Genomic DNA, 10,410 nt, shown 5'->3' with positions numbered 1-10,410 from the left:
CTCACACTCTGCACCATGAGGTGAACACCTCCAACTGCTAAACCCACCGGGTGTTTCACTGATTTTCTTTGTTATTTTTTCAGTCGGAGTTATTGGTGCGGGTACAAGGTGTATATATATATATAATTATATTTGCTCCACCAAATAACAGCGAAACAGAGTTGAGTAAAAGGGTGAAAATTCTACAGATGCTGTGATAAATAACTACCTCTGTCGGTTTGAATGTTTGAAAGAGAATAGACATCTGGATCAATTTTAAATTAAATTTAAATCCCGATTTACATATATATATATATATATATATATACTAGCTTGGCTCGGCTCGCTGCGCTCGCCTCACCAAGCGTCGTTACTGAGGAACGGGCTTATTTTAGCAGAGGATAATGACTGTACCTGAGTTGTTGTGTTGTCATGATTTACACCAATCGTAATACAAACAATTATTTTGCTCAAATATATTTGTTGTGTTTGTGATATTACATTTTTAAAGCAATTTAGGTTGAAGATTTAGGTTGAAAAAAGATATAAAATTCAAAAAAGAACCCCTCAGCCCATACATACATACGGGAGGGGTAGGTGCAGACTGGAAGTTTGGGACGATTACACCTCACCACCGCTTAATTCAAACACCTCACCAACAAGTAATTCAAAACACCTCACCACCACGTAATTTGAAACACCTCACCACCACGTAATTTGAAACACCTCACCATCATGTAATTCAAAACACCTCACCACCATATCATTCAAAACACCTCACCACCACGTAATTCAAAACACCTCACCACCATGTAATTCAAAACACCTCACTACCATGTAAATCAAAACACCTCACCACCACGTAATTCAAAACACCTCACCACCACATAATTCAAAACACCTTACCACCACATAATTAAAAAAACCTCACCACCAAGTAATTCAAAACACCTCACCACCCTGTAATTCAAAACACCTCACCACCATGTAATTCAAAACAGCTCACCACCACATAATTCAAAACACCTCACCACCATGTAATTCAAAACACATCACTACCATGTAAATCAAAACACCTCACCACCACGTAATTCAAAACACCTTACAACCACATAATTTTAAAAACCTCACCACCAAGTAATTCAAAACACCTCACCACCACATAATTTAAAACACCTCATCACCAACTAATTAAAAACACCTCACCACCACATAATTAAAAACACCTCATCACCAAGTAATTCAAAACACCTCACCACCACGTGATTTAAAAGCACCTCACCACCACATAATTTAAAATACCTCACCACCATGTGATTCAAAACCACCACCACGTTATTAAAAACACTTCACAACCACGGAAACAAAAGTTTCAGGGAGTACTTCAGTGACAACAGACACTGCCCAGATATGTAGATATCTATCTATAATTCCAGTAATCTCTGTGTGTATGTTTGTTTGTCTGTGACCACTGTTTCTCGACAACCACGGGTCCGATATACTTTAAACTTGCCAGGTATATTGCTGGGGACCCGAGGATGTGCCTTTTCAAGGTTTCATATTAATCGGACAAGTAGTTACCGAGCTATGTCCAAAAAACGATTCAACCAATCAGAGAGCAGCGAGTTATCACGTGTGCCGAACGTGGCGAACAGACTCTGCCTCGGACGGCACATTTGAGAGCGTATTCATTTATTTCACGTTGGCAAACTATGTTGCCGCTATGTTGGCGTTAAACTATGTTTTAAAACTAATTAAAACTAATTTGCGATTCTTTCGCTTTCCTGCGCGTTTGTGCACGCTATGGCGATTTCTTTACCAAACTCCGCAAGCCGTTCGCTTTGGACCAAACCATTTCATGTAAATAGAGGGGGGGGATTGTCACCGTACTCGCAAGCCGTTCGCTTTGGACCAAACCATTTCATGTAAATAGAGGGGGGGGATTGTCACCGTACTCGCAAGCCGTTCGCTTTGGCTTTGCGAATGGACCAAACCATTTCATGTAAATAGAGGGGGGGGATATAATTTTAGATATATATATAGTACGGGCATGCCCTAGTATAGATAAATGACTGTACCTGAGTTGCTGTTTTGTCATGGCTTACACCAGTCATAATTCAAACAAACATAATGCACAAATGTATTTGTAATATACGTGATATTACATTTTATAAACAATTGAAGTTAAAAAAAAAAAATTCCCCAAAAAATCCCCCATCCCCCCCCCACCCCCCCCCAAATAAAATAATTGGAAAATTTTTCAAAAAAAATACGCTGAAGACACACCGATGGGAGAAGTAAATGCATACCAGAAGTTTGGTAGGATTTCACAAAAGTTTGAGGAAGTAGTCCTGCGACAAGACAAGACAAGACAACACAGATATATATATATATATACAATGGTACGTGACTGTTTCCTTCCTTGACGCTCAGCATTTACAAACTGACAAACATCCATTGAGCAGGCATGATTGCCTAACCTACGCATGGCCTCCTGCGTTGAAGTTTCTCATCAGGGAACTCACATTAATTTGATACATCCATGCAGAATGTCAATGCACCCTTGCACTCCCACGTCAAATGTCAAGATTTTTTGGTGCTCTGCGGAGCATATGACATAGCAAAAATGGCCGATGTGATACATATATATATATATATATATATATATTTATATATATATATATATATATATATATATATATATATATATATATATATATATATATATATATACAACAACACAACAACATGCATTTTAAGGCCATTTTCCCTGCTACAGCGGGGGTTAGCCTTGCGGTCTCCATGACAATCTTCTCCATTTTGCCCTATTTTCTGCATCTCTCCTTGTTAACCCCCTTGCCCGCATTTCTTCTTCCACCATCTTTAGCCAAGTCTTTCTTGGTCTTCCCCGTCCTCTACTTCCTTCTACATTAACTTCCATCACTCTTCTCAACCAGTCACTTTCATCCTTCCTCAATACATGACCAAACCATCTCAACCTGTTCCTCTTCACAGCATCAATCACAGGCAATATTCCCATCATCTTTCGCAATTCATCATTTGTCCTCCTCTCTCTCAACGATACTCCGCACATCCATCGAACCATTCGCATTTCCACCCTTTCCAGCCTTCGTTGCTGCTCTACGTTCATTACCCATGTCTCGCTCCCATAAATCATAACACTTCTCACACATGCAGCATACACCGTTCCCTTCAGCTTCAGCGACACTCTCCTCCTCATCAGCACGCCACTCAGTTCCCGAAACTTCTTCCATGCACATCTCACTCGAGCAACCGTTGCCGAGTCTGATCCACCTTCTCCATTCAGCATGTCTCCGAGGTAGCAAAATGTTTTCACACCTTCCAGCTTCACGCCATCTCCAAGATCCAACTCAACATTTCCTCCATCTGCAGCTCCCTCTGCGCACACCTTACATTTGAATGTAGCTGCCACACTGGTTAATGACCCTCTCAGGCCACTACATTTTTGATGAACCCACTCAGCGCACATTGTACACTGAATGGAGTTCACTCCGACACCCTTCCTGCACACAGCACACGGCCACTTCCCAGTTCTTTCCACCTCACCACATGCTTTACCACTTGCCATCACCTTTGTCTTTCTGATATTCACCTTCAGACCTTTTGTCTCCATACATTCCTTCCACTTGTTCATCTTTTCCTTCAGTCCATCCATACTTTCCGCAATCAACACCAGATCATCTGCATACAACAACTCCCACGGTAAACCCTCCTTTACGTTCTGAGCCAGCACCTCCATCACAGCGACAAATAGTAGTGGACTTAGTACCGACCCCTGATGCACTCCCACCTTCACCTCAAACTCACCACTGTTCCCGTCCTTCGTCCTTACAGCTGTGCGTGCTCTTTTGTACATTGCCATCACTACTCTGATCAACCATTCCTCCACTCCTAACTTCCTCAATGCCCATGTCAATACTTTGCGTGGAACCCTATCGAATGCTTTCTCCAGATCAACAAACCCAAAAAACAACTTCTTCCTCTTATCCATGTACTTCTCCTGCAACTGCCTCACAATGAAAAGCGCATCTGTCGTTCCTCTTCCTGGCATAAATCCAAACTGCATTTCGTCGATCTTCACTTTCTTCCTTATCCTCCTTTCCAACACCCTTTCCAATACCTTCATTCCATGCTCCAATAACTTTATCGCTCGGTACGAGCCACACTCCAGAGGGTCACCTTTCCCCTTGTATAGAGGGACGAGGGTACTCAGTTCCCAAGCCACTGGAATGCGGCCTTCTTTCACCACCAGATTACAGATCTCTGTCATTCTCTTCACACCCCAACTTCCTGCTGCCTTCAACATATCTCCCACAACTCCCGTCGGCCCTCCCGCTTTTCCACTCTTCATTGCTTTTATCGCTTCTTCAACTTCCTTCTCAGTTATCTTCTCTGCCGGTCCTAAAACTGGGTTACTCTCTATGTTGCCATCCCATTCATTCTCTGTATTCAACAGCATTTCCATATATCTTTTCCATCTTCCTTTAATTCTATCTGGGTCGACAACGATTTGTCCCACTTCATCCTTCAAGCAACTCACCCCCATCACATCACACCTCTCTTTCGCTATGTGCTTTGCAATCCTGAATACTGCTTTCTGACCCTCTTCCGAATCCAAGCGTTCTCCGAACATTTTCCTACATGCCTCCTGCGCCTTTACTACCTCTTTCTTTGCAGCCTTCCTGGCTGCCTTATAACTTTCATGCTCTGCTGTTTCTGCTCCCGTACCCTTCGCCTTCTGCCACTCTTTGAACTTCTTCCTCTTCTCGTCAATCCTCTTTCCAACTTCAACATCCCACCACCATGTTTCCGAGTGCCTCGGTGGTCCTTTTGTCCATCCACATACCTCACCAACGGCTCCCAACAGACTAGCTTTCATTGACATCCAACCACTTTCAAGCTCAACCACATCATCCTCGACCCTACTCAGCCTCTCTTTTAATGCCTCCCTTACTGTCACCTCTTTCAACCTCCACACCTTCATTCTCGGTTGGTACTTCACCCGCCGAGCTCTCCTCGCACCTTTCACCCTTATGTCGCAGACAACCAAGTGGTGCTGTGAAACAGCCTCCTCCCCCGGGATCACCTTTGTGTCCCGGAGGTGCCCCCTATCTCGCCTACGCACCATCAGGTAGTCAACGGTTGTCGTCGACCCACCTGATGTGTATGTAACAAGCTTATTGTCCTCTTTCTGGAACTGAGTATTACAAATCAACAAATCAGCTCCATCAGCAAACTCCAAAATCCTTTCACCTTCTCCATTTCTCACACCATATCCGTAACCCCCATGAACTCCCTCAAAACCGTCCATACTCCTTCCCACATGTCCATTTAGGTCTCCTCCCACCACAACAACTTCCTCATCTTTCACGTTTTCCATCAGCTTCTCTATTGCGCACCAGAACTTGTCCTTCTCTTCATCGCTTCGACCAACCTGCGGAGCATATCCCGAGATGACGTTCACCAAGAGCTTTCCAATCATCATTTTCACCATTATCAACCTATCACTCACTCTAGTCACACTCACCACACTGTCTACAAACTCCTCAGAAAACAGGACACCAACACCATTCACGCCCTCCGGGCACCCTTGCCACACAAACTTGTATTTCTGTCCCTGCCTACCCTTCACCATTCTCACACCACTTCCCTTCCATCTCGTCTCTTGCACACAACATATGTCCACTCTTCTTCTGACCAATACTTCCATTTTGCAATTTCCACATATATATATATATATATATATATATATATATATATATATATATATATATATATATATTGTAACGGTTTTGAGAAGTGTAACGAATTTGAGAAGTGTAACGGTTTTTGAGAAGTGTAACAATTTTGGAGGAAGTGTAACGAATTTGAGAAGTATGGTTTTGTTGTGTGTAACACCCTCATAATGTAAATAATGGTCGCAGCCGTCCTCCTAGTTAATTCCATGAAACTTACACACAGGCCACGATATATCTTTTTAAATAGTTTATTTCCTTATTCCATGTAGGCTAAATATGTGTTTCCCACTAGATTGACTCTGCATTGTATCGAACGAAATAAGCGTAGGCCCTTCCAATTTCCCCAATCATCTCCGCTCTCCCAAAGTTCCTTTCAAAAGCGGTGCGAGTGGTGTTCAATCCCGCAAGCCGCCATTGCCCATGTGCTCATCTCGGAGAAGAGGGGGGGTAGGAGCCGCCAACTCACAGGCGTGGAACGTCGTCATGATCGAAGGAGGAATCGGACAGCCCTAACAGCCAACCAGCACCGCGGTTAGCGACCCGGTAGGCGTGCCCTCGCAGCCGGCGGCTTGATTCCGCCCCGAGTAATAAAAGCGACTGGAAGGGATTGCTTAGGGAGATGAGCGAAGAGGTGACATACGAGAGGAGCTGTGAGCTGAGCTGTGAGCGGTGAGATGCGAGACGCTCCAAGCCAAAGAGGAGAGGTACTCGGAGAGGAAACCAGCTTTGGAAAGACGCGCTGAGAGGAGGGAGACGGCTCCACCAGAAGGAGAGGAGCAGGTGTGACCGAGCCAGCGCGTGACGTCTACAGCATCGGCAGCGGATACGCGACGGAGGGTTTTCCCGCCAAAAACGCGAGGAATTGAGAGCTGCTGCCTCCGACCCTGCCTCCCTCTCCAGCAATCCACCTCAAGTCATACCTGCCTGCAATATCCCCCGTGCAAGTGTGAACGTCGTCTGTCCTAATCGTTGTCCTGGGGTTAAGTAAATTGAATAGAATAAGCTAACGATGCACTGTGTGACTGCTTCTTCCATCCATTGCTTGTAAATAACTTTGGTCGCTCCTTCTTTTTGCTTGTGTGTGTATAATAAATCTGTTCTTCCTCTGTACTCTGTCTTCTTCTCTTTTCCTTCTCTTTCGGTCGCTTTAGAGGTTTCCCGATTGAATATCTGTGGTGCGATCTGGTCAACGTTGGGGGAGTCGGACCAATTGGGGATCCTGTAACGGTCGCGGTTGGACCATCCGCTCGGCCCATCGTAACATCTAAAACCGCGATCTGTAACAATTGGTGTCAGGAGTGGGATTCGAACCTGGGACTAAATTTATTTAGCCCAAATTTTGGGACACCAATTGTGTTATTACTGTAACAATTGGTGTCTGGGAGTGGGATTCGAGGCCCGAACCAAATTTTTAAGAGGTGTAGAAAAAAAATTTTTGGTCAAAATTACGAGCTGCCGAAATTTTGTTTAATAAAACCCGATTTTTGAGATCGCGCCATGGATAATCAAGGCGATCGGATGTCGGTGGGGGAGATAGACGGGTTAGGGGTAACCCAGGACTTAGGGGAAGAAAGGGAGGAGGAGAGCAATGAGGAGGCGGTTGAGGAGGTATCAGACGCACAAAATGGCGCTCTCGCGCACGTGGTTGAGGGGGCCACGGCCGCGGAACCAATGAGCGCGGCCCAAATGCAAGCCTTCATGACCCAATTCATGGTGGAAATGCAGAAAAAAAACGATAGTGGGGAAATGGAAAGCAGAATGATGGGGGCCATTATGGGGCAAATGGGGGCAATGAGGGACGAAGCGAGGGCTGATAGTGAGCGATTGGAGGGCCAAATGGGGGTAATGAGGGACGAAGCGAGGGGTACCGGTGAGAAGTTAGACAATAATTTTGAGGGGTTAGACAACGGGATAAAAGAGGTGAAAAATGGGTTAATGGGGTGTTACATATTTATATGAATGTATGTGAATTACCATTCAGGTCTTTGCTTATCCGTGTGTAGTATATTAAGTTGTTGTGTAGTTGTTGTGGTTGGAGGGTCAGGAGCCCTTCTGAGGGAGTGGCCGGAAACGGAAGTGACCGGAAACGGAAGAAGAAAAAGACACGAGGAAAAAAGGACGATTCTTCTTCCTCGCCCCGCTCCGACAAAAGGTGGGATCGACCTTGCGCTGCGTGAAACAGCGGCGTTCCGAAGCCTGTCTGGCGAGAGGAATTACCGGAACGTGTACCGGCCCGGTGGAGACGTCAAGTTGACGTGGGGCCGTGCATCGAACCCGCGTCTGGCCTCGTTCGCGGCACCGTCCAAACAGACGCGTGTGGGTCGCACGTTGGGGCCTAGCGCGCCTTGCAAGCGGCGTGGGGTTTGGCTTGCTCTACCGTATCCGCTTCGCATGGCCACGAGGGGCTGCAGCCTCGGTGCCTGGTACGATACCTGCCCGGTGGAAACACGTCCACCCGGGGTTCGTTCTACCGCCCGAGTGCGGTGACGGCGACCATCATCTTGGTCAAGAGGGGCCCAGAGACATTGTGCGGGACCGAGACCGAAAGGGTGTCGTGAGTACTCACCGGGACACACGTATATAAGATGGCCATCTTACTCATAGGAAAGTGCTTGTGAATTGGGAATTGTTGATGGTTGTATATGGTTGATTGCTCGGGGAAAATCTCCGTGGTTGTGTCATTGCAATTGTATGGTCATTCCCATTGAAATATATCCTTGAACGTCAGTTGTCTCCTGGGGTGAAATTCATATGGATTGCGTGGCGAAAGCGCATATTTAATACAGCTTTCTGGCGAAGTTCCTCTCACGGTCCGGGGGTCACCGAGACCAGGTATTCACCGAGGGGACCACGTAACAGAATTGGGGGCTCGTCCAAATTACGATTTGCGGTTTCGCAATTGGGTCTACGTCCGGGATGTAAAATTGTATAAAATAATAAAATAATAATTTTTTATTAATTAAAATTTATTAATTAATTATTAATTGGTAATTTTTTTTTTTGAGAAATTGGGGTAAAGTCTTGGGTGAAGGTTAACAGGTGTTAACGATAGGCACCATGGCGTTTGTGGCACAGAACTTTGGGGTAACCCCGAGTGAGGCACAGTTCCGAGCGTTGCTAAAGTCGGACCTCTTGAAATTGGCCAAACATTTTAACTTGGAGGTCCGAACTAATTTGAGGAAGGCAGAGTTGCAGGCCACGGTGATACAATCTATGGTGGGATTAGGAACATGGGACGAGTTAGCCTGGGAGTGGCTACCCGAAGAACCAGAAGACGTTGAGCTCCGGAAACTGGAGTTGCAGTTACGGAGCCAGGAACGGATTAAAGAAGAAGAAAGGAAAGCAGAAAAGGAAAGAGCAGAAGAAGAAAGGAAAGCAGAAAAGGAAAGAGCAGAAGAAGAAAGGAAAGCAGAAGAGAGGAGGGAAGAGAAACAAGCGGAGGAAAGGAGAGTGGAACGAGAACTCCAGGAAAGGTTAAAAGAAGAAGAAAGGAAAGCAGAAGCAGAGGAAAGGAGAGTGGAACGAGAACTCCAGGAAAGGTTAAAAGAAGAAGAAAGGAAAGCAGAAGCGAGGAGAGAAGAGAAACAAGCAGAGGAAAGGAGAGTGGAAAGAGAACTCCAGGAAAGAAGAGAAAAGGAACAAGCAGAGGAAAGGAGAGCTGCAAGGGACCTCGAAGCAGAGGAGAGAAAAGCGGAAAGGGAATTAAAGGAACGTGACATGGAGCTTCAGCAAGAAATCAAATTCAAGGAGCTGGAGTTAATGAGAGAACGGGGAGAGGCACCACCCTTGCTGACGGGGTCGACACCTAACCAGAAAACCTGGGATGTGGGCAGACATGTGAGGCTGGTTCCACCGTTCAGTGAAAAAGAAGTCGCGAAATTTTTTCCACACTTTGAGAAAGTGGCTCGACAATTAAACTGGCCGGAGGAGGCATGGACCATACTCGTGCAAAGTGTGCTGGTGGGGAAAGCTCAGGAAATTTATTCGGCGCTACCAATGGACCAATGTGCAGATTATGAGGTACTGAAGAAGCACATCCTCAAGGCCTATGAGTTGGTTCCGGAAGCTTACAGGCAAAAATTCAGGAATGCCAGGAAGAGGGAGAGTGAGACCCATGTGGAGTTTGCCAGAGTGAAAGAAAACATGTTTGATCGGTGGTGTGAGTCAAAAGGAGTCGGGAAAGACTTCGAGACATTGCGGGACTTGATCCTGGTAGAGGAATTCCAGCAGTGTGTCCACGAGGACATCAAAGTGTACCTGCAGGAAAAGAAGGTACCAAAGTTGTGGGACGCAGCCACCATGGCAGATGATTATGCCTTAACCCACCGAATAGGGGTCCACGAACCTAACTCCTCGCCTAGATCTCCGCAGGGGAGGTGGGGAACAGCAGGTGCGGAGAACGACCATACATGGCGGCGGCCTCGAGATGATTATGGGGACAACTATGATACCCCACCGGTTCGAAATCAGAGGGATGCGGGCCCAAGACAAACTTATAGTTCGGGGGGCCCGAGGCAGACCCCGAGTTTTTCCTCCGGGCCTACTTGCGCGTTTTGCAAGAAACCTGGACACTTGATGTCCAGTTGTTACCTCATGAAAAGGGACAACCCAGAGCGGAGTCCGACTATTACAACTCCGAATGCGATGGCTG

Source organism: Myxine glutinosa, chromosome 13, assembly GCF_964187855.1.
Source record: "Myxine glutinosa chromosome 13, kmMyxGlut1.1, whole genome shotgun sequence".
Classification (NCBI taxonomy): domain Eukaryota; kingdom Metazoa; phylum Chordata; class Myxini; order Myxiniformes; family Myxinidae; genus Myxine; species Myxine glutinosa.
The sequence above is the reverse complement of the archived record's forward strand: the minus strand, read 5'-3'. Positions refer to the sequence as shown.